This window comes from Lissotriton helveticus, chromosome 7, assembly GCF_964261635.1.
Source record: "Lissotriton helveticus chromosome 7, aLisHel1.1, whole genome shotgun sequence".
In the NCBI taxonomy this organism is placed as follows: domain Eukaryota; kingdom Metazoa; phylum Chordata; class Amphibia; order Caudata; family Salamandridae; genus Lissotriton; species Lissotriton helveticus.
In genome coordinates this window covers 1,890,527,627-1,890,552,470 of record NC_136068.1, presented here as the reverse complement: position 1 = coordinate 1,890,552,470, position 24,844 = coordinate 1,890,527,627, and positions in this window count along the sequence as shown.

Below are 24,844 nucleotides of genomic sequence, written 5' to 3'. Positions count from 1 at the left end.
CGCAGTGGCCACCATTAAGTAGGGGTTGGGGAGGGCTGGACAGCTGGGAGGCGGGAGCGGGGAGGGGAGCTGGATTGGGCCGGTCGTGCTGGGGGGGGGGCGCGGGGGCAGCAGCGGCGGGGAAAGGTAAAGGGAGGAAAGAAGGGATAAAGAAAAAAGGGAAAATAAGCAGAAATAAGGCACAAAAGAGCAGAGATGCAGAAAAGAGCAGAAAGGAGAAAGATAGAAAGGGTAAAAAAACGAGTGAAAACGGGTGAAGGAGCAGAGGGAGAGAAAGGAAAAATGGGCAAAAATAAGGCACAAAAGAGCAGAGGTGCAGGAAGGTGAAAGATAGAAAGGGAAAAAAAACGAGTGAAAACGAGTGAAGGAGCAGAGGGAGAGAAAGGGAAATGGGCAGAAATAAGGCGCAAAAGAGCAGAGGTGCAGAAAGATAGAAAGGGGAGAAAAAGGAGTGAAGGAGCAGAAAGAAAGAAAGGAGACAGAGGTCCACTGGACCACCAGGGATGAGGCGCAGGGAAACCTGCGGGTGGAGGAGGGCCTCGATCACCAACACTCAAGAGTGCAGGGGCAGGGGCACCTCACTTAATGGTGGAGCTGCGAGGGTGGGAGAGCAATTTTACTGACAATGAGTCAGTGGTCTTGCTCGCCTGTCCCCGCAGTGGCCGCCATTAAGTAGGGGTCGGGGAGGGCTGGACAGCTGGGAGGCGGGAGCGGGGAGGGGCCGCGGGGGCAGCAGCGGCGGGGAAAGGTAAAGGGAGGAAAGAAGGGATAAAGAAAAAAGGGAAAATAAGCAGAAATAAGGCACAAAAGAGCAGAGATGCAGAAAAGAGCAGAAAGGAGAAAGATAGAAAGGGTAAAAAAACGAGTGAAAACGGGTGAAGGAGCAGAGGGAGAGAAAGGGAAAATGGGCAAAAATAAGGCACAAAAGAGCAGAGGTGCAGGAAGGTGAAAGATAGAAAGGGAAAAAAACGAGTGAAAACGAGTGAAGGAGCAGAGGGAGAGAAAGGGAAATGGGCAGAAATAAGGCGCAAAAGAGCAGAGGTGCAGAAAGGTGAAAGATAGAAAGGGGAGAAAAAGGAGTGAAGGAGCAGAAAGAAAGAAAGGAGACAGAGGTCCACTCGACCACCAGGGATGAGGCGCAGGGAAACCTGCGGGTGGAGCAGGGCCTCGATCACCAACACTCAAGAGTGCAGGGGCAGGGGCACCTCACTTAATGGTGGAGCTGCGAGGGTGGGAGAGCAATTTTACTGACAATGAGTCAGTGGTCTTGCTCCTTGCGTGTGTTTTGCGCTTCCGATGCGTCACTTTTTGGGATGCATCGGCGGCGCAAAACATGCCTCCTGATGCGCACTATTTACAAAGTGACGCATCTAAGCAGATGCGTCACTTTGTAAACCCCTGCGCTACATTATACATGCGTCAGGTATAATGTATTCAGAGGGGGCGTTCACCCGCAAAAAGCCTCGTAATAGTGACGCAGTGAAATCTATGAGATTTCACTGCGTCACTTTTAGGATGCTGTTGCGTCAAAATCTTGCGCCTGCCTCACAGCAGGCGTAAGACTGACGCAAGCCCTTTCACATGGGGCTTTCCCCATGTGAAAGGAAGCATTGCTGGAGTTGCGTCACTTTTGTGACACATTCCAGCAATGCGTCACTTTTGCGCCTACAGATACGTCGGAAATACTGACGTATCTGTAACTCCTTGCGACATGATGCGTCATATTGTAAATATGACACATCAATCATGTCGCAGGGAGAGCGCAGTGAAAAGTGACGAATCGCTGTTTTCACGCAGCGATGCGTCACTTTTCATAAATGAGGCCCCCGATGTCTAGCTTGAGTTTTGTACGTGATGTGTACCCTTCCCATACAAGATACTATGCCCTGACAAACATCAAACGGCATGTTTAGAATGAAATGGCACAACACTGTACTGTGTCAAGGTGCGTTATTTAAAAAATCCAGGGGTGCTCCATATTAGAAAGAATGACCTGCATCGGTGATAAAAAAAAGCTGCCTAACACCAGCGCAAGCACCCTTGCATCATGTGCAATGGTACCTGTATAGTAGGGATGATTGTATTTGTACAGAAAGGGACAAATTACTGGAAACAACAACCATTAATGGCATATTGCTCCTTCTATGTGTACTGCAGAATGTAGCACACAATGAAAGAGCAAAAAACGAGGAGAAATAAACGAATGGCTTAGTTGTTTCCTAAGGTTTTGTCTTAATACATGCAATGTATTTTGTTCACATTATATGGTATATATGTTATTTTGAAACTACTGAGTTAGATGGTGTGTGTCTTTCCACTGACACTTCTTGAAAAAATTTTGAATTTGTGAAAGTTTCTTAATTAAAAAAAACTTGGTAATTAAATTACCCAGACCATGCAAAAAAGATAAATGGTCTGAAGTCTCTTTATTCCATGAAACAGCCACTTGAATAGCAGGCCAGGCTTACTCTCCTTTATAAAGACTTGTAAATATGGAGCAGGGCTCTACGCCACCACAGCTTCAGAAAAAAGTGACACTTCTGTGGCACAAAGCTCTTGTAAATATGCTCCTAAAACCTTTTTGATTCTGGATGTGTGATGCACAGTCAGAAAAGTTAGGATAATCAACAGCATTTCCCTTTTTACCGCCTGCTTTAAAGTAGTGTTATTTTTGGGTGAAAAACCTTGTCTGCTATCGTTAAGATGTAGGATATTGCATCAAAAACGAATTGACGATTGCATGGGAATGTCCAGGTACCACCTTTGAACTCCACCTTGAATATAAGTAAGGCAAGCAGCACAAAGCGATACATTTTGTTACACTCAGGTGACTTTCAGGCACCACACAAGAGTTGGGCTGTAACATAAAAAAGTGGCACAAACTGGGTTCATAATGTTAGCAAATGTACCCCACACTGTTTAATGAAAACAGTTGGAAAACTTTCAGTTGTTAAGTTTTCTGAATGATTAATTGGAGTGTAGATATTACAATACCAAATCAAGAGTTGGAGAGTGTTTGTACAACTGATAGTGCCTGACTAAGGAGACAAAATAGTATATGAACAGCAAAGTATTTTTCTGAGATTCTTAGCAAGATTTTACAAATCATATGAAGCGGTATATCTGCAAATGGATTTCGACAAATGTATAAAAATTATTACTGCTAAAACTAATGTGGAATTAGACTCAATTTCAGATGTGCACACTTTCGACCAGATTTACAAAGACTTTGTGTCAGGTTTGCGTTACCAATCTACTGGTGGGATTTACAATGGAATGCAAATCAGGATCTGCATTGGATTGTAAACCAAAGCAATGCAACAACCTGCCATGTGTTTCTTTGCATCAAGGGGCCATTCCATGGGTGGTGCTTGGGTGGTCCTAAGCAACCAATCACAGGTTTTGACGTGAATCCCTATCTATAAAGAATAGTACACAGCGATTTTTTCCAAAATCCTCTGCTTCCCTGAGGCAGGCGTAATGAGGAGAAATGTTTCTATGTCTCCTCGTTGTTATCTCTATTCATGTGTACTGCATTGTAAAGTACACATACAAAAAAGGAACAATGCTGTAAAGCCTACTTTTTAACAGAAAAGTATTCCTTCCTGGAAAAAAAAACATGATGAGTACAATACAGACACAATTGTGCATGGTTGCCTCTAAGGCAGCTTGGCTGTGTGGGACAGCTCAGGGAGAAAGTTCAGAGGTGGAGCAGTTCTGCCTGCTCTCATTCACACAATGCAGCATAGAAGCTTTTGGGGCAGAGTTGCTAACAAGTCACGCTACACAGCCGGACATCTTGCTGCGCTGTGCTGCGTTGCATGGCGAGGAGAGCACAGGAATGTGCCATATTTACTAAGACATGGCATGCTCCTGATCTCTACCTCTGCTGGTGCACGGAAGTGAATACAGGCTAATGCCAATGCGGGCAGTCTTGTGCCATGGTGCAAGGATGCCTGTGTTACATACACAATTGTTTTGTGCAGGAAGGGACACATGGAAGGAGGAAAACATAAGGAGAAACAAACATATTTCTCCTCATTACACATTACCTGGGAAGGCACAGCATTGTGATGCATTTCCAGGTTTACTAGTGTTAGTTAATCTGGGAATGTGTCAAGCTCCATGGGTGGATACATGGTAACACCCATGCTCCATCCATTCAGTGGCTTCCCTGTGAGGAACAAGACAGACAGTGACTATGGCTATTTTGCATTACTCTGGATTTACTCAGTCACACAGAGCCATGCAAGGTGGCTTTGTAAATTTCTTATAAGCCATTGTGTTGCCTTGTGCTGATTGGGGAGAACTCTTTGCAAATCTAGCCATTCATGGACGAGTGCTGAGAGATTAGCAGAACCGCTTTCACATATACCCCTTTCCATGATGAGGTCTATGACGAACATCAGGAAAACTCAAATACATTTCATATTATGAAACAAAATTATTAAATATATCTTGTATATTTAAATGTATCATTTCAGTGCTTAGAATATAATATTTTTGCACACTCTTCAGTTAAGCACAGTTGTGAAGACAAGACTTGATATTAAATTAATTGAGCTGGAGATCTATGCGTAGCAGTAATAATAATAATTTCACTATAGACTTTCTGTGTTTTCTGTATTTTGGACAATTGCCAACCTCTCCAAAAAGCCTCCCTGGACCAATCATGTAGAGTGTTCCTCTGAGAGAAACGTTATCATTAGAATACATTGTTAGTTTAACACCGCACCCTGTGGCTTTAGGGGAGAATTGTAACTCTTTTTCTCATTACAATTATAGTTATAATTAGGAAAAACAAGAAACTTTGTCAGACACCACATTGGGACTTGTTAACAAACTTTTCTTTTCTGTACCTCACATCAGAGGGGAATTTGACACGCACAGATAATTGGGAAATTCTGTCCCAGTAGATTATCCAAGTTACAACTTCACGTTTTCACAAACAATGTTTCTGAAAAGCAGAAATAGTATATGTTTTTTTTTTTAAATGATTGAAAGAAGGACACTAAATCCTAGCATATCATGATGTATATACTTTTTCATATTTTTATGTGAAGAAAATATTTTAAGAAATCTAGATGTTTCACAGTGCAGATCTGTGAGTGTGTTACATTATACTTACTATGTCCTTGCTATCCGCAGACATGAGCTGTGCTTGCAAAGAGATTCCTTTAAAAAGCTTGTATTCAAGATTTGCACCTGGTTCAGTGGGGTCCCTAGAAGGACAGTCAGCAAACCATATCATGTTTTGAAGTTCTCTCCTGACTAAGCTCTACAACATTTTTGAAAGTTCAGGTCTGGTCATTTTTGGGCTGAAACTGTGTACACCCAACCACTTAAATTGGTTGACATCCTGAGATTTTTATGTAGTGGTTGTTCAAGTTGATGCACAATGCCATTAACATGCCTGCCCTGAGGAACTAATAGCTTCTCTTACCATTTCAGAGGAGTAGAATAATGATGAGTAGTCATGGCCAAGATCCCAAGACTTTTTGTACCATATATATATAGAACCGAAATATTGTTACACAAAATAATGTGAACAAAAACATTGTAGACTCACTATTGACTTTACACTCTTAGTAGCCATCAAAGTACAAAAACACCTAATACAAAAATGTAAGGTTATTCTAACCGTAACAATATATATATATATATGTGTGTGTGTGTGTGTGTGTGCGTATGTGTGTGTGTGTTCATTGTGAACATGAAACTCACCGTGGTCCACCTTGCATTTAAACTATTCACCAGATACCCTGCGTGAGTGAGTACTTTCACCTTGAATGATGGAGTTATTGTGATGTTACTAACTAGGGTCCCATTCCCAATGTATGATCAACATATGATCTACACTGACACTTGGGTAGGCAGGCATGTATGCAGACTTGCTTTTATATGTGAGTGAACTTGTGTGGGATTGTTGTTCAGAGAAGAGATTGAAATTAAACAAATATTGAACGTAGTTCGATTTAAAATATTAATAATGCCATTAATATTTACAAGTGCATTTGATATACTATATATTACAATTTATTACAACAAAACTATACAATGAACATCATTTTACAAAATTATGTACACAATTGTTTCTAAAATGAGGTAATAAATAATACATTTAGCAAAACAAAAAATCTAAAAAATAGACTTTGGAGGATTCAAATTCACGATTCCAACACCAAACAAAACAACAGCAGAGAAAGTATATGTACTATTCCCACTCTAATGTAAGCCATAGTATGAAATGTGGTGGAATTTGGGGTGTTTAATTCCTTTTGTCTCTGCAACATAACCAACAGTAGGGAACATCTTCAACTTTTGGAGGAGTCAGATTTCCCACCCAAACATAAGAAACAGTAGGGACTGTTTTGGAGTTTGGTATAGTCAGATACACTTCCGGTCTGTAAATCTTAAAAACTACATACATTACAAAAATGCCCCAAAAAACAAAGCACATAGTACATAGAATCCAATACACTAAAACACTAAAGACCCCCTAATACTTTCAAATCCAAGTGCCCAACAACAAACAGCTGAACTAAACAATTATTGTACATAATAATTGCAAAAATATATTAATATAAAATTAATTATCTATAATTAATTACTTAACATTCATTAAAGATAATATACCAAACTTTGAACGAGAAATTCATTGAAAAAACCATAGGTTTCACACGTTATAGTTAGCTAAACATTTAGTTAGCTCAGCTAACTATAACTTGCGCGCCCGCAATGCACTGCTGATGACGTCACATATTACATCACTCATGACATGGTCAGTGACATCACTCATGACATCACTGATGACATCTCAAACGACATCCCTGATGACATCACTGATCATTTTCCTGTTGCTTTCCACAGAAAAGCCAGATGTGTTGCTGATCACTAAAACATGGCTGACTTTGGAGTCCACACCTGATATACTAAATCCTGAATGTCAAATGGCACCCAGGCAAGTCGGGCGGGGGCGTGGCTGCTATTATACATAAGAAATTTAACAGCACGTTAAGGCCCTCCTTGGAATTGCCCGATGTAGAGAACATGGTCATTTCATAGGTTCAACAGCGGGAGTCATTGCATTGGTGCTGATTTACCGACCCCCTCAGTCCTTCTTGCCGCCATCGGCGAGCCTGATAATAGGCCACGCCCACTTGCACGAGGCCACGCCCCCCGCTGCTACATAAACAGAGCCGATCACGAGCTCGCCAGATTTAGACACTCCTGAGGCTCAGCCGGGAGGTAGTTTATCGCGCCAAAACTGTTTTTAGAATTATTTTAAAACTTGTGTGATAAATTGTATTTTTACCTTGCTCACTTCTACCTCGACTTGAGAGATTCTCTGTTGCCATCCCTGACCCTGCGCAGCCGAGCTAAACGCTGCCAGAGACAGGCTTTGTTTTCCTTCTTGCCGCCATCGGCGAGCCTGATCATAGGCCACACGCACTTGCACGAGGACACGCCCCCCTACTCCCCTATAAGAGCATGTGTCTTACACGTACCTCCAGCAGACGGGCGCAGCGGGCGCGCCGTCTGCGCGCCAAAGGCGTGCCTAAGGCAAGCCCGTCTGCGCCTGTCCGCGGCCGGACGGGCCTAGGGCCTTGGGGCGCTGCCCCTTCCATTACTTACTCTCCTGCTACACTTAGAGGTCTACAGCACCCTCCCTGCGCCCTTCGGTCTACAATCTGGGACCGCCTTGTATCCCTTGGCATTTCGGCTGACACACCTTGACCTAGGCTCGCCCAAAAATCCTTGTCGGCCCCCATCTCGTCCGAGACCCAGATTCGTATACTATATCTTAACACACGTTCCCTCCCCCAACATCACGCCGATATTTTTCTCCTGCTGACAGCTGAGAACCCTGAAGTCTTGTTGCTTACTGAGACCTGGCTGTCTGATCTCTCCCTCCCTGACATCCTGGCTGCCCTATCTCCTAACTACTACATGCTGAATGCCAACCGGCCTACAGCTTGTCGTGGCGGGGGGGTGGCGGCAATCATACGCAAAGATCTGTCACTTATTGCGTCTTCTTCGCTATGTCTCCCTGAGGTTGAGAATCTTGTCATCAACCTAGCAACGGAAGCTGGGGCCCTGACCCTTATCGTCTTATATCGCCCCCCCACCCCTATGCCCCTGTTTCCCGCTGCCCTTAGTGAACAGCTCGCCGCCCTGATGACCTCTTCTGCCCGCATCGCCATGTTTGGTGATTTTAATTACTGGTTTAACCATACCGATGCCGTCCCCCATGCCACTGAACTGTTTGAGGCACTCCTCAGTTTAAACCTGTCCCAGCATGTCACCACTCCTACTCACATCGGGGGCCACATTCTGGATCATATCTGGACGCAGGGGGTATCGCTCTCCTTTCCGAGTATCTCCCCCTGCGTCTGGTCTGACCACTCGCTGATTGAGTCCTCTATTTCTGTAAAGGGCCTGGTCAAGCCACCTCCTCTAGAGGGTGGGATCGCCCGGAAATGGAACGCGCTTGATTCTTCTGCCTTTCTCTCTTTTCTTGCGGAGACTCAGCCCCTACCGAGTAATGCTCTTGGCGTCAATATACTGGACGCCAATATCGCCCATTGGCTTACTGCTGCTAGCGACCAATTCGCCCCCCTGTCCCGTTTCCCTCGCTCACGCCATAGCAAATCCCACAAATGGTTCAACTCCACACTGAAATCACAACACCTCGAGCTGCGCCAATTGGAGCGCAGGTGGAGGCGTAATTACTCTAGTGCAGACAGGGAGGTGTACGTGCTTGCACGCAAAGCATATAAAAAAGCCATCATCTCAACTAAGTCTGTTTTTTTTTCTGAGAGAATATCAACAGCCCCCAACAAATCTAAAGAGATTTTCAAGGTTCTCGGTGAATTAACATCGGACACCAGGACACTCCCGAATCTGCCTCCTTCGGCAGAGTCATGTAATGCCTTGAACACCTTCTTCATTGACAAGATCCTGGCAATTAAAAAGTCTATCCCTCTTTCCCCTCTCTCAGCTATCGCTGTAGTCCCTCCCATCAACACCTCCACTCTGACCTGTTTCCCCACACTCGACCCCGAATCCTTAGGCAAGTTGGCTACTCGGGTGAAATCTGGCTCCCCTAAGGATTGTGGCCCCCCTCGTGTGTTTTGTGACATTTGTCATGCTCTACCGCACTGTATTCTACCCCTACTCAACACCTCCCTTAATTCTGGCATAGTCCCTAGTTCTTTCAAGGAGGCCGTACTGGTGCCCTTGTTAAAAAAAACTGGCGCGGACCCAGAGGTCCTCGCCAACTACCGACCCATCTCTCTCTTGCCTTACCTGTCTAAAATCTTGGAGGCACATGTGACTACTTGCCTCTGGCAATTCATCGAGGAGTCCAACTTCCTGGAAATGAACCAGGCCGGTTTCAGACCAGCACATTCTACCGAGGCTGTGATCCTCACCGTGTTGGACAACCTCAGATGTAATGCTGACAGAGGACGCCCCCAGGCATTGGTCCTATTGGATTTGTCGGCGGCATTCGACACGGTGGATCATAACATCTTACTCCACCGTGTCGAGTCCGCCGGAGTCCGTGGGCTCGCCCTGTCCTGGGTTAAATCCTTCTTAGAGGTTAGATTTCAAGCAGTTAGTTTGGGTCCCTTCAGCGCCACCAGTGCACCATCACCCTGTGGGGTTCCCCAGGGCTCTTCTCTGTCCCCCCTCCTTTTTAATTTGTATCTTCAGCCTCTTATTCACTCCCTGGGTAGTTGGGACGTCACCGTATTCAATTACGCTGACGATTTACAAATTATTTTTCCCCTCTCCTCCCCTGACGCCGTCACCAACTTTAAGGCGGTTATGATACACATTCAGCATTGGATGAATCAAAATCAATTAAAGCTCAATCCTGGGAAAACTGAGCTCCTCCTGCCTGGGAGAAGCGCTTCCCACTGGGGCCCCCAGTATTGGCCATCTGAGCTTGGTCCGTCTCCTTCTCCTGCTGGCTGTGTAAAGAGCCTCGGTGTCATTATTGACTCTGAGCTCACTCTTAAGGCCCAGGTGAGCGCCGTAACATCTTCCTGTATGTTCCAGCTACACAGGATACGGAAAGCTGCCCACCTCTTGACCCCTGAAGCTTTGCTACAAGTTCTAATAGCATTGGTGATGTCCCGCCTGGATTTCTCTAATTCCTTGTATTTTGGCCTCTCCAAATCCCTGCTGTCTATGCTACAGATCATTCAAAACCAGGCTGCCAGACTGGCATTTAAAATCCCCAGATGGCAATCGGCCAAACCTTTATTACACCAACTACATTGGCTTCCAGTTAGTGAAAGAATAGCCTTCAAGGCTGGCTGCCTGGTCTTTAAAGCCTCGACTGGTCCCTCTCCTGCTTTCTTGAAGTCCCTGGTTACCCCCTACTGCCCCTCCCATACTCTGAGGTCCACTCACCTTCAGCTTCTAGTCACTACCCGGTTTAAACTTACCAAATTAGGCGGCCGCAGCTTCTCTCATCAAGCTCCCAAATTATGGAATTCTTTTCCACTCTCACTCAAGACTTCATATTCCCTTTTATCATTTAGGAAATCTTTAAAAACTCTGCTCTTCTCAGACTCCCAATAAAATCCCTCTTGTACAGTCTCAGTGTCCTATCAGCGCCAGGAAACTCATGGTGACAGTGGGCTTAACAAATGCCCATTAACATTAACAACATTAACATGCCCTCTTTTCCGCTTTTGCTAAGCGAACAAATGGCCAACCTTGTGACAAATCATTCTAGGGTTTTACTCCTAGGGGATTTGAACTACTGAGTCAATGGCACTCAAGGCGGACCACAATCAGTAGAACTGTCTGAATTACTTTCCAATTTGAACTTAACCCAGATTCTATCGTCCCCTACCCATATAAAAGGACACATATTGGATCAAATTTGGTCCCACAATCTGACATCATCGACACCCTTGATATCTCCCTGTATATGGTCAGATCACCATCTGATTGATTTTACGCTCAGTCTCAGTGACAAGCAGAAACCCCAAAGGCTGGGGGAGGATTAAAAAGAAAGTGGAGAACTCTTGATACACAAGAGCTCATTCACACCCTCGCCGGCTCCCTTACCACTTTTAACTCAAACGTTGATGCTATGGAAACTAACATTGCGGAATGGCTGAGAACGGCAAGTGATGAGCATGCCCCCCTGATTCCATTTTCTTGCACTAGACATCAAGACGCTCATAAATGGTACACTGCCGAATTGAAGTCACAAAAACTAATGCTTCGACAATCAGAAAGCAAATGGAGGCATGGATATCATATTCTAGACAGACATAAGTTTCTGTCGGCTCGCATAGAATATAAAAAAGCAATATTGTCTGCTAAAGCAGCCCATTTCTCAGCAAGAATACTTAACGCGAATAACAGAACTAAGAGAATCTTCAAAATTGTCGGTGAGATTAGCAGTGATGAGAGAAGACTTCCAAACCATGCCCCCACGCAAGAGATGTGTGACGTCTTAAACAATTATTTTGTGGAAAAAATTGCTACTATTAAATCGAGCATTCCTCCTCTGATTAACACAGAATGCCAGGATGATATTTCTAGGAACCCTGTCACTATGACTCATCTCCCTGCTTTATGCCCCAAAAGTTTATCTGACTTACTTATCCGGGTCAAGTCAGGCTCTCCGAATGACTGTTGTCCACCTGCTATTATGAAAGATATATTCCCAGTACTGCCACATCTGAACCCGGTGGCAGCAGGTGGTTGCTAGCTGTGCGCGTGGCTGCTTCCTTGCTTAAATTGTACTTTTACAACTTGCTCTGTTTTTAACCTTGCACTCTCTTACCTGTTTGCACGCACCCCTAGCCCCGGTCCGACACGGCTGTGTGCCGCTTGATTCGGAGGGCTGTCGGTGTTGCATGCGCCATCTTGGTCGTTCACCAACAGGACAGCATAGGTCAGCGCTCTAGTTTCGGCGCTCTTGGACCTTTTTTACTCCCGGCCCATGCGCACGCGCAGTGGACACAACTGAACCCGGTGGCAGTGGGTGGTTGCTATCTGTGCGCATGGCTGCTTCCTTGCTAAAATTGTACTTTTACAACTTGCACTGTTTTTAACCTTGCACTCTCTTACCTGTTTGCACGCACCCCTAGCCCCGGTCCGACACGGCTGTGTGCCGCTTGATTCGGAGGGCTGCCGGGGTTGCATGCGCCATCTTGGTCGTTCACCAACAGGACAGCATAGGTCAGCGCTCTAGTTTCGGCGCTCTTAGACCTATTTTACTCCCGGCCCATGTGCACGTGCAGCGGACGCGCGCAGCGGACGCGCGCCGGCGGCAAGCCCTTCTGCGCCCGTCCGCGGCGGCCGGGGCTAGGGGCACCTCACTATGCCCTTTTTTTAAACTACTCTTCGGAGCAGCTCCGCACTCTCCAGGGCCCATGGCCTCTCAGTGCTTCCACTCTTACCCATATCGGCAAACTTGGAATACTTCAATCCAACCCTATTACTTTCCTTCCTCAAAAGGTTTCACCACTGGTTTGCTCTCCTACCCCCATCATTTCTACGTTTTTCCCCCTCCCTACCCCTCCCGATTCCCTGCCTTGCCCCCACTATTTTAGCTTTCCTCCTTAACACCCGGTCAGCTGTCATACACCATCTTGAGCTTTTCACCTTTTTAGATACGGTTAAACCAGATCTCTTGTTTCTGACAGAAACCTGGTTTTCCCTTTACTCCTTGCCTTATGTCTTAGCGGCCCTTCCTCACTCTTATTACGCTGTGCACGCCGACCGGCCGGCAGTGAAGGTTGGAGGTGGGGTAGCCCTGATTACCCGCTCTAATCTTCACTTTCAACCTTTGTCATTTCCTCTCATTACTGCTGTTGACTTTTTGGTTGTCCGTTCTGTTTCCTTCACGGTCCCTCTCACCTGTGTACTCCTCTATCATCCGCCGTAGTCAATGCCTCACTTCATTCCCGCAGTACAGGAACTGCTGGCCACCCTGATAGTCAACAATTCATCTGTCTTAGTACTAGGTGATTTTAACTTTTGGCCCACTGACCCCCACGAAGACCTCATATCCAAAAATGTACAGATCTGCTTCTTAATCTAAATTTTATCTCACACTCTCACACCCCTACACACACGGCTGGCCACATTTTGGATCAGGTTTGGTCAGCCAACACACCCATTTCCTCTCCTTTGGTCACTCCCTGCCCCTGGTCCGATCATTCCTTCATTTCTTTTACCTTGGATCAAGGTCTCGTCCATGAAACCCCCACCTCCCCAGTAACACCTGGCACACAACTGGAATCACGTGGACTTAGCCACACTTTGACCCTCCCTTTCAGTGTCACCACCCAATCTTGCCGGCCTTTCTCCTCATTCTCAGGTCACCACCATCAACAGCTGGCTCTCTGCAGCGTGTGACCAAGTTGCCCCTCTTAAACGCACACGCAGCCAACAGAGAGTTTAATACTGAGCTTAAAAGCAAAAAACTTGCACTAAGGCAGGCCGAGCATCTTTGGGGGCGTGAATACTGTCCCGTACAAAAACTACAGTATACTACTCTACTTCAGGAATATAAAAGAGCTATCCTTCAAGCAAAATCTGAACATTTCTCCTCCAATATCCTTCTCTCCGAAAATAAACCTAAGGAAATATTCACTATAGTTCATGAACTAGCTTCCTCTGACAGAGTCACTCTCAAACCGGTCCCCTCACAATCCCTCTGTAATTCTCTCAACGATTACTTCATTGAGAAAATTGCAACCATTAAGGCTACCATTCCATCCCCGCGCCTCTCCTTTCAATGCCCTCTACCCCCGCTCAATCACTTCTACTTAGATCAATTCCCTCTGATCACTAAGGAAGCCTTTCCTACCCTGCTCGCAAAAGTCAAATCAGGATCTCCCTCTGACATCTGTCCGGCCCATATACTGAAAGAGATTTTCTTTGCCTGCCCCCAGCCTCCCCTATCCTTTCTCAATGACTCCCTCTTGCAGGGAACAGTTCCTGATTTGCATAAATCAGCCAAAATAATTCCTATTCTTAAGAAACCAGGCGCTGATCCTTCCTCCCCCTCCAACTATCGCCCTATTTCTCTTCTCCCTTTCTTGGGAAAAAATTCTAGAATGCCATGTAACCAAAGCCCTTAGCTCTTTTATAGAGGAAAGCCGCTTTCTAGCCCCCCACCAGGCTGGCTTTCTCCCGTATCACTCCACCGGGTCTGTCGTTCTGTCTGTTCTGGACGATCTTAGAGGGGGCGCGGACGTCAACTCGCCCCAGGCGCAGGTTCTTCTGGATTTGTCGCCGCCTTCGACACGGTCGACCATTCCATCCTTCTCGACCGTGTCGGAGGCGCCGGCATCAGGGGACCCGCCCTGGCTTGGCTCACCTCCTTTTTAGGAAACCGCACTCAGCCAGTACAGCTTGCTGACTTCTCGGCTCCCACATGCGTCGTTCACTGTGGGGTACCACAGGGCTCCTCCCTCTCTCCCCTCCTCTTCAATCTTTACATTCGTCCCCTTATTTTTGCCCTGCTATTCAACTATGCCGACGATCGCCAGCTGATCTTTAACCTTTCCCCACCCCCTGCTTCTATACACTACTTTCAAACCATCATGACCTTCATCAGTGACTGGATGAACTGCAATCAACTCAAGTTAAACACCGACAAGACCGAACTGTTACTCACAGGTAGCAGTCCCAGCCCCTGGACCCCTAATTTCTGGCCCTCTTCCCTCGGTTCCCCCCCTTTACCCTCATCCTCTGTAAAAACCTTGGGATTCAAAGTCAACAATGACCTCACAACGCGCTCGCAGATCAGTGATGTGGTCTCATCATGTATTCTGACACTCCATACCATTTGTAAGATCTCCCACTTTTTTTCTTTTGCAGCCCTTAAACTTATCCTCATGGCCATGGTCATTTCACGCCTTGACTATGGCAACGCTTTGTACTCAGGCGCCCCCGCTTATGCTTCAGCTTATCCAAAATCATGCATCCCGATTGATATACAAACTCCCCAAATCTCACCATGTCACCCCCCTGTTAAAAGACCTGCATTGGCTGCCCATTCATGAGCGCTCCTTATTTAAGATGGGCTGCATGACGTTTTAGGCTCTGGCTGGCACGGCACCAGCCTTCATCAACTCTAAAATCATAGTATATGTCCACAACAGAGACCTGCGCTCTGTCTCTCAAAGCTTATTATGTGTTCCCCGTTTTAGAAAGAAGAGATCTGGGGGCCTGAAGTTTTCCACCTTGGCCCCGTCCTTCTGGAACACCCTCCCCATCACTATCAGGTCCATTCCTACCTACCTCAATTTCCACAAAACCCTTAATACTTTCCTCTTTTCACGAGCCTTCTCACCCTAGTCATCCCCTCCTGTCCACCCGGGTCATCTGTCCTTAGCGCCAAGAAACCGCACGGTGATCGAGCGCTTTACAAATATCTTAACTTCAAATTCAACTTCTACATAGCATTCTTCCTTTTTTTAATGCATCTCTCAATCAGGGGGTAGTACCGCCTGCCTTCAAGGCCGCTACAATATTCTCCCTTCTGAAAAAGCCCGGGGCAGATCCTTTACCCCTTCTAACTATCGCCCCATAGCTGGACATTTCACTCATACAAAACCATTGAAATTCCTCTGATATAGTTAGTTGTACTAACTATATCTCGCGCGCCCGCAATCCACTGCTGATGATGTCACATATTTCATCATTCATGACATGGTCAGTGACATCACTGATGACATCTCAAACCTATGGTTTTTTCAGTGAATTTGTAAGGTTTTTTCCAATGCTAATTCCTAACTATAACGTGTATGAAAACTATGGTTTTTTAAGTGAATTTCAAAGGTTTTTAAAATGCTAATTTCTGTATCAATTTTTATATTTTTTATATATTTATTTTTCAACAAACTGCCTTTGTAATTGTAATACATTGACTGTATCCTATAATATACAACGGCACAGCTAGTTTTTATGATTTGTATAAAGTTGAATAGTATAGTCTACATGTTCAATCAAAATATAAACAGTCGCATTTCTTTTCCAACATGCGCACACCTCGCGATTTTAAAATGTTTTTTTGCCCTTGGGGGTCCTTTAAGGAACCCCTGAGAAGGCCTAGGGGGTCAAGGAGTCTGTACCCTGCCCCCTTTTCACGTTTTACACTATTGTTTTGACTCACTTCTGCCTCGAGGGTGCGTTCACCGTGCGCGCACCTCGCGGTTTTTCTTTTTAAAAAAAATATATTTTTGCCCTTCGGGGTCCTTCAGGGACCCCATGAGAAGGCCTAGGGGTCTCAAAGTCTCTACCCTGCCCCCTTTTCACGTTTTCCACTATTGTTTTTGACTCACCTCTGCCTCAAGGGTGGGTGCACCGTGCGCGCACCTCGTGGTTTTTCTTTTAAAAAAAAATATATTTTTGCCCTTCGGGGTCCTTCAGGGACCCCATGAGAAGGCCTAGGGGGTGAGGGAGTCTCTTCCCTGCCTCCTTTTCACGTTTTTAAAAGTATTTACGAAAATCGAGTAAACGTCATTCATATGCGACGGTCGCGCACTGTGCGCGCACGGGTGCGCACACGTAAAGTCATGTGACTTAAAAACAACACTTTTGATTGGTTTATAGTACTTACTTTTCCAGCATCTTCAAAAACCCCACCCACATCCCTCACTATCTCTTTGACTTTCTTGGGAGAAGGACCTTTGCTGTTTTGTTCCAGCTTTGGGGTTTTCTTCCAGGATTTGGAGTAGCCAAAGGATTCCTCCTCTTCTGATTCAGATGTGGCCCCACCTGCCAAGAAGACGAAGACAAAACCTTCATATGGAAGTTCTTCACGTATCCTGAGGCGCAGAAAAAAGTTAATGCTCCAAAGGTAACATGTACCATTTGTGGCAGTGTCCTGTCGATGGGAAACCCGCAGAAGAAATACTCCTTCAGTATTCACACCATGTTGCGGCATGTGAAAAATGTGCACCCTCACCAATATGCACAGGCTTCCACAAGAGCCCTTGCGACACAACTTCCACCTGTCCCCAGCACCTCATAAGGAGCACCAGCTGCATCTCCATCAAGATCAGCTTTAGATCTCCGCCCACTTTTGAGCAATGTACATATTACATATAACTTTTGCAGAGAAATACTATGCTACGGAGAGCAGAGTGTCAACCTAATAGAAAATAAGATTAGGCAGCATCAGTGCTCAAGAAAATAATTTTTTTTAAATTTTATTTAGTTTTTTCCTGTTGAACAGTTTTTCGTTTTCTGTTTATTTTTTTATACAAAAAACACAAAAAATATATAAAACTGTTCAAAAAAGAAAAAATATATATATAAAAAAAGACAAAAAAAAGTTATTTTCAGAACTAACTTCACTTCTCCAAGAAGAGCTGTATTTCTTATATACTGTGTCATTCTTTTTTTGGATGAATGTGTAGTGTATAAATGAATGACTGAAATGACTGAATGAAGAGGAGGAAGGGACTGGGAGAATGAGTGGGGAAAGGGGAGTATAATGAGTGAGGAAAGGGGAGTCAAAGGGTGACTGAAACAAGGGGACTAAGGGTAGGGGAGTGAGGTAAGGGGAGTGAATCAGTAAGGGAATGTCAGTAAGGGAAGAAGAATGAGGGAGAGTGAGGGAAAAAGAGCAGAAAAGAGAAGGGGGTGAGCTGCAGACAGGAGGAAGTGTAATGAGGGAAGGGGAGTGACAGTGCGTTAAGGGCAGTGACAGTTAGTGAAGGGGTATGAGGGTGAGGGGAGGAGAATTAAGGAGAAGAAATAAAATTAAGAGAGAAGTATAGTGAGTGATGGAGAGCGGGGGAATGGTAGAAACACAGAAGAAAGACAGTCAGAGAGAAAGAGAGGGAGAACGTGTGACTGACAGGGAGTGAAGCAGTTAGACTGAGTGAGACAGAGGGAGAGAGGGAGAGAGAAATGGAGTGAAGGCGAGTGAGGGACTAAAAAAATGAGAGTTAGCAAAAGTGACTGAGGAAAGGGGAGTAAAGGAAGGGGACTGACGGATGGAGTGAGAGAAAGAGAGTGAGGTGGAATGAGAGAAGTGGAGTGAGTGAAAGAGAGTGAGGGATGATTTGAAGGAAAGAGAGTAAGGGGAGAGTGAGAAGAGACTGGGGGATACAGCAAGACAAAGGTAGTGATGGAGTAAGATAGGAAAGAAAAGTGAGGGACAGAGAGGGGAAAGAGGTAGTTGGATAACGTGAGTGAGAGTGAAGAAAGAGTACTGATAGTGTTGTTGTTGTTGTTGTATAGCTTTATTTCGAAATATTTATCATTTCTTAAAAGCATTACAGTACAAAAATAATGTTAAAATATAATACAGTAGTGCAGTTCAACCATCTAATACAGAAAAGCATTACAGTACAGGACAATTTAAAATGTACAACAATTGTGCAATTCAACCATCTGGGATACACTATACAATAAACAGCCATCATTAGAAAGAGAAGAAGACACAGTACCAAGTAGCTAAAACCAGAAGAGTCAGGATGGATGACCTTCACTGGAGGAGCAATTTCCTCACAGATCTTATCCTCCATGCCCATCCCAGAAATTTTGCCAGGCAACAAGCAAACAAGGGGTGAGTATCTGATCTTAGAATCTGTAAGGCCTCCAAGTGTGACCGGGTGCCCAGCCTCAAGCAAAGAGGTTTCAGCCATCTGCGGCGAGTTGCAACATACGCTGAACACTCAAACATTAGATGGGCGATGGATTCATCCCTGTTAACACAGAAAGGACAGGTCGCAGTGGTTTGCCAGGGTGGTTTCCAGCTCGCTGTCCATTTACCTAGGGGCAGAACTCCAACCCTAAATTTAAAATACAGTGCCCTATCCATCGGGTTGGATTAACAGCTGTTTAGGTGGTGAAGATCTGTTGGCCCAAGTGTCTTCCAGGCCCAGTTCGCAAAGGAGGCGCTTTACTTCCATGAGCCAACCGATCTTATACCAGCCCGGGGTTGAGAGGAGTTCACGCAGGGCGTCTGCGTAACTTGAGAGTTCAGGAACATTCCATATGCGGGCCCATAGTAGAAGAGGGCATAGCTTTGCTTGCTCGGATATGGGGCGTGTACCTGTATCAAGTAGGAGAGGGAGAGTGGGAGAGCTGTGAGTTAGCCTCATTAGATCTTTATGAAATTTGTTCTCGAGATGGGTCAGGGTATCAAATTTCTGCGTACCCCAGAGCTCTGCCCCATACAACGCCGCACTCATGCTTTTGCCCTATAAATATCTAATATCACCCCGATGGGTTTAAGGGGTGAGGCACGATGTTCTTTTAATAATGCACCTGTGACCCTCCTATGAGTTAGAATGATTTTTTGATGGTGAGCCTTCCAACTCATAGAGTCAAAGAGTCGGATGCCTAAATAATCGAATTCCCTTACCCTTTCGAGTGGGACTGAGTCAAGGGTTGGAGGGTGTACTGTCTTCCTAGGGGGGTTCAAAACCAGGAACTTAGTTTTGCTGATGTTAATGGCCAAGCCCCTGGAGTCACAAAACTCCTGGAACCTTGAGAGCAACGTTTGAAGGCCTAACGGGGATTTCGAGATCAACAGGGTATCATCTGCAAACAGGAGAGATGGTATCTTCCTGCCCGCCAGGGAGGGTGCATCTGCTGGTAGTTTAAGAAGGTGCTCCACCACTCCGTCTAGGTATAGTGAAAACAGAGTGGGGGCTAGCACACACCCCTGGCGGACGCCCCTGTCTACAGAGATGCGAGGTGTTTTTTGGCCCTGTGCGCCCCATCTAATTTGAGCAAAGTTGCTTTCGTGGAACTTGATGATCAATGCCAGCAGGTACGGGGGGGATGCCCAAGCCCTCAAGAACAGCCCACAATTGGTTACGTGGAACTAGGTCAAAGGCAGTCCGCAGATCTATAAAAGCGAGATACAGACTGCCTTTGCCCAGCTTAACCACTTTCCAATAAAGCATTAGAAATCGGAATGTCTGCTCTATCGTGCCAGTTCCTGATCTAAAACCGGCCTGGAAGTCAGACAAGACCTGCTTTTCTTCGGCCCACTGCAAAATCCTCCCTAAAACTACTTTCCCTGCTACCTTCTGGGTAGAGTCAAGCAGACTTATGGGACGGTAGTTGGCAGGGTCGTCCCTACAGCCTTTTTTAAAAATCGGGACGACTTTCGCACCCCTCCACGAGTCCGGGAGGCATCCACCAGACATGGCCTCATTCAAAAGTAGGGCAATGAGTGAGCTCCACACCCCCGTGTTGGTCCGGAGCAAATCGCCAGGGACACCATCTGGACCTGCCGCCTTATTAGGAACAAGACACCTAATTGCTTCTTCAACCTCCTTAGCTGCAAAGGTGTGGTCTAAATCTGTAATGGCTACCGGCACGCTGTGTATGGAACCCCTATTCTGTCCAGGAGCCCCTAATGGATTAGAGTAGAGCTTGGAAAAATGTGCCAACCAGGCCTCCCCTGTGATATTGCATGTCAGCAATGAGTCGACCGGCCTGTCCCTGCCTCTAAGCAAGGCCCAGAAACCCCTCGAATCCTTTTTGGAGCTGGCGTCCATTAGATCTCTCCAAAAATTTGTTTCATGGGTATCCTTTGCCACTGCTTGTGCTTTTTTATAATTTTTCCTAGCAAGTGTAATCTGAACAGAGTCTTTCTTTCCAACCGCCCGGATGAGATCACTTTTGGCTGCGCGACAGGCAGAGGAGTACCATTGGTCTCTACCCTTGATTGCCGATCTCCATGTCATGGAAATACTGCCATAAGTTATGGTTTAGCAGTATATAGTCTATTCTAGAGGTGTAGCCCACCCTATTAAAGGTGTGCGCACCCCTAGAATCTGATTTAGATCGGCCATTAGTGGCCCTAAGGTCATATTCTAAACAGAGAGAATTAATATCAATGACATTCTGGGTCCATTTTTTAATTGGATCAAGAGCGAGCAAAGGAATGCCTCTCTTAGCATCGTTTTCCCAGGGAAAGAGGTAGTTGGATAACGTGAGTGAGAGTGAAGAAAGAGTACTGATAGTGAGAAAAGGACTGTAAAGATGAATGATGTGGAGTGATGAAAATGAGTAAAGGAAGGGTAGTAAGACAAAGATTAAAGAATGGGAAAGAGAGAAAGAGAAGTAAGAGAGTGATGAAAAAGATTTTTTTGTTTGTTATGCTTAGCTTATAAATAATGACAAGTTAATAGTACATTTGTTTTTTAAATATAGTATCTGTGGAAGACAAGAACAAATGGAGTTATAATATATATTTAATAATACAAAAGAAAGTAGGACTGAAGGAAACAGAAAGGGAAAGAAAGGAAGGATGAGGGAGAGAGAGAGAAGGAGAGAGTGACAGAGAAAGAGAGGGTGAGCAAGTATCTGACAGGGAGTGAAGTGGTTAGACTGAGTGAGACAGCGGGAGACAGGGAGAGAGAAATGGAATAAAGGGGAGTGAGAGACTAAAGGAATGAGAGTAAGCAAAAGGGAATGAGGAAAGGGGAATAAGGAAAAGGTATTGACGGATGGAGTGAGTGAAAGCGAGTGAGTGGGAGTGAGGGAATGGGAGCAGGAGAAAGGGAATGGGACTGATGCACAGAGAGGAGAACATGAAGTGGGGTAAAAGGACTCAGATTGACTGAAGGGCAGTGACAATGAGAGAAATGATATAAGGGTGAGGGAAGGGGAGTGATGGAAAAAGAAGCATATTAAGAGTAAGGAAAAAGAAGTAAGTGAGAGAGAAGGATTTATGGAAAGGGAGAGGAAAGATAAGGAAGAGTGGTGGAGAGAGAGGGAGACCATGAGAGCAAACAGAGGGAGAGGGAGCAAGTGTGAAGGAGTAAATCAGTTATACTGACTGAGACAGAGGAAGAGACTTAGAGATGGATGAAGGAAAAGGGAGTGAGGAAGAGAATACAGGAAGGGGAGTGAGCGAAAGGGACTGATGGAGTTATAATCTATATTTCACAATACAAATATGTACAATACGTTTTCTATTTTATTTTGCTGTTCTCAGAATAAATTTAATTTCACTAAAAACAGTGAGTTCAATAGTACTCATCATATAACAGCGGGCACAAAAAAAACATTCATTAAGATTGTCTTTAAAAAACCCATTCAACATTTTCATTAAGAATGTAACAATTTGAAAAAAACATATCTTAAATGTCTTTTTCAAACAGCAATGTTTTACGTAAATAAGGAATGTCACCAACAATCACAAGGTAACAAAACATTATTACTTCTTTCTTATACACTCTAAATAAAGTAATGTATAAACATATGCTTACAACATTTACCCGAAATAGTCATTTTTTGTTTCACATACAATTCCTCATGGCCAAATAGTATGTGTGAAATCCTTAGTATGGAAGTTACTTAATAGTACTCTTAAGCGTCCGTTTCCCAACCTCCTGAATCAAAAGCACCAATATCTTTTGGAACATCTAACAATGGTTATACCTCCACCCGATGCTATTTATCATGTACATAGAACCTTAAACAACTAGCATTCTATGAGAACTTCCACATCATCTGGTATGCCGATCACACTCTGCTCATCCTTTATATTACCAAGGAGCTGTATACCATTAAAAGAAACCTCTACAAGGGAATGAAAAATGTCAGCAACATCTCTAACAACTACAGCAAATCTAAAACACCTCTGCCTCACTGATTATCAACATCTCCTGTGTTAGCCACATCACCCACTATCTGATACACTTACACTACGTCTACGTTAACTACAAGAATCTTTTGAAACTCATCACTCTCACTCTCAAAGTACTTTTCAACACCAGACTACCCTTTCTTAACAGCAGTAATTTTCACAGACCAATTATTTTCCCTAACATTTGGGTTGTAAAAAAACTAGGTAAGAATTTGGTAAGTCATAAGGCAAACGTTGTTTAAAAATCAATTGAGTATCATTACAATGAGTCCAGCCTTTTGTACATTTTAAATAAGCTCTGTAATGTCCTGATGTTGTAGAAGGACCATCATGGAAAATTAATTGCTACAGTTACAAAAGTGTTTCCTGATATTGATAGTTGAGAAGCCACACGTTTTTTTATTAAAGTTGTCAGTTTTCTTCCATCAGGTCTGCATCGTTGCAGCATTAAAATTACATACTGTCCTTATCTTTGAATAAATAATGTTGATAACATTTGAGAGTTACATTGGGTACAGACCATGTTTTGATTTGCTTCTTTAACTAGATTATTAAAAGACACTGATTTGCAGTCGGGTAGAGTCAAATATATAAATCTTTCAGTGTCTATTTCAGTACTACTTGAAAACGAACAATTGTCACAGTCATGTTGCCATTTATAAGAAAGGGCAAAAATATTTTCAATTTCTATACCTTCATCTTGCAATACAACAAGCATATACATTAGGAAATCCTGACAATCTTGCTGAATATTCTGTGAAAATTGATTTAAACCAGAACATATGTCTAAAACATTTCGAATATCAGAAACACTTTCTGTTTTAATTTTATCACTACTACATTTTTCAAACACAGAATTCAACAAACAACAAAATCACTTGTCCCGATTTTCAACAATTTGCTGTAGTAAAGTTTCAAGAAAAAAAACCAACATTAACCACTACATTAGCATAGCAGTTGACACCAGAACTGTTTTCAAACTGAAAACCAACAATCTCTTCAATAGAATCCTTTTTCTTTTTGCTTACTATCACTGGTTCATCATGTTTTTTTCTTTTCTCTGCAACCTCGCTACAATTTTTCTCATATCTTCTTTTTCGACTTACCACACACTTTTCAAATACTGGATATTGAGGTAAATTGGGAGCATGTTCTCTTCTTAACCTATTTTACGCTTTTACACAATTTACATCTGCATTAATCTTTGTGTCATCAAAATCAAACAGGTATAATCCAGATAAAGTTCTGACGCGGGATAAAGCAACATATGCCATACTCTCTTTAAACACAGTACTCCCAATATTCACCTAAGCACTATCTACACTTAAACTTTGAGATTTATGAATAGTCACCGCATATGCCAAACAAAAAGGGAAACTGTTTTCGGCGGACATATAAATCTTTTACAAGTGAAAATCGAGCTGAACAACGACTCAATTGTTGTACTTCTTCAATTTCATCAAATTTTGACTTTCAAAAATTCAATGTCATCTCTATTTGGATAATTCACAAAGTCATCAACATTACTCATTGCTCCATTTACTAAACCTCTTTCCACATGCAAATTACGTCGTAAAATTATCTGACAATTTATACATGCATATAGATTCTTTTCTAAACCAGCAGTTTTAGATATTGATTTTTCTAAAGAATCTAAATTTGACTTCAACTTTTCAGACAAAATAATAGTAGCTCCTTCGTGCTCTATTCTATCAATAGCTTCCAGTTTTATAATTTCTTGATTTTCTAACTGTAGCATTTTTTCATTGAATATTGAACATTCCTGCAGAGTTGGCATCAAGCATATCACTGATTTCTTTTCTGCAATTTTTCTATATATATTCTCTGGGAGAATATTTTCGTCTGGAAACAAATTTGTAAGTAATCGTGCCTGTAAAGCTTCTTTGCCGTGTTCACTCACTTTTCCAATTCTCATATCTTGAAAAATACTTTTATAATCAGCGTCCTTTGCCTGTCGCATATTTGTAATGAGTTCTGAATATTCGAAATATGATCAAATATTTACATTTCCAGTGCTTCCCAGGCACTTTCTGGTGTCTTCATGTGTAACTGTTTTAAAAACTGGCTGTCCTTTCACAGGAGTTAATTGTAGTAGATCTCCAAAAATGATGACGTGTTTGCCTCCAAATAACACATCATACTCTGTTTTAAGGATTTGTTGCATTCTTAAATGCACAAAGGCAAGCATTAAATTTGATACCATGCTTA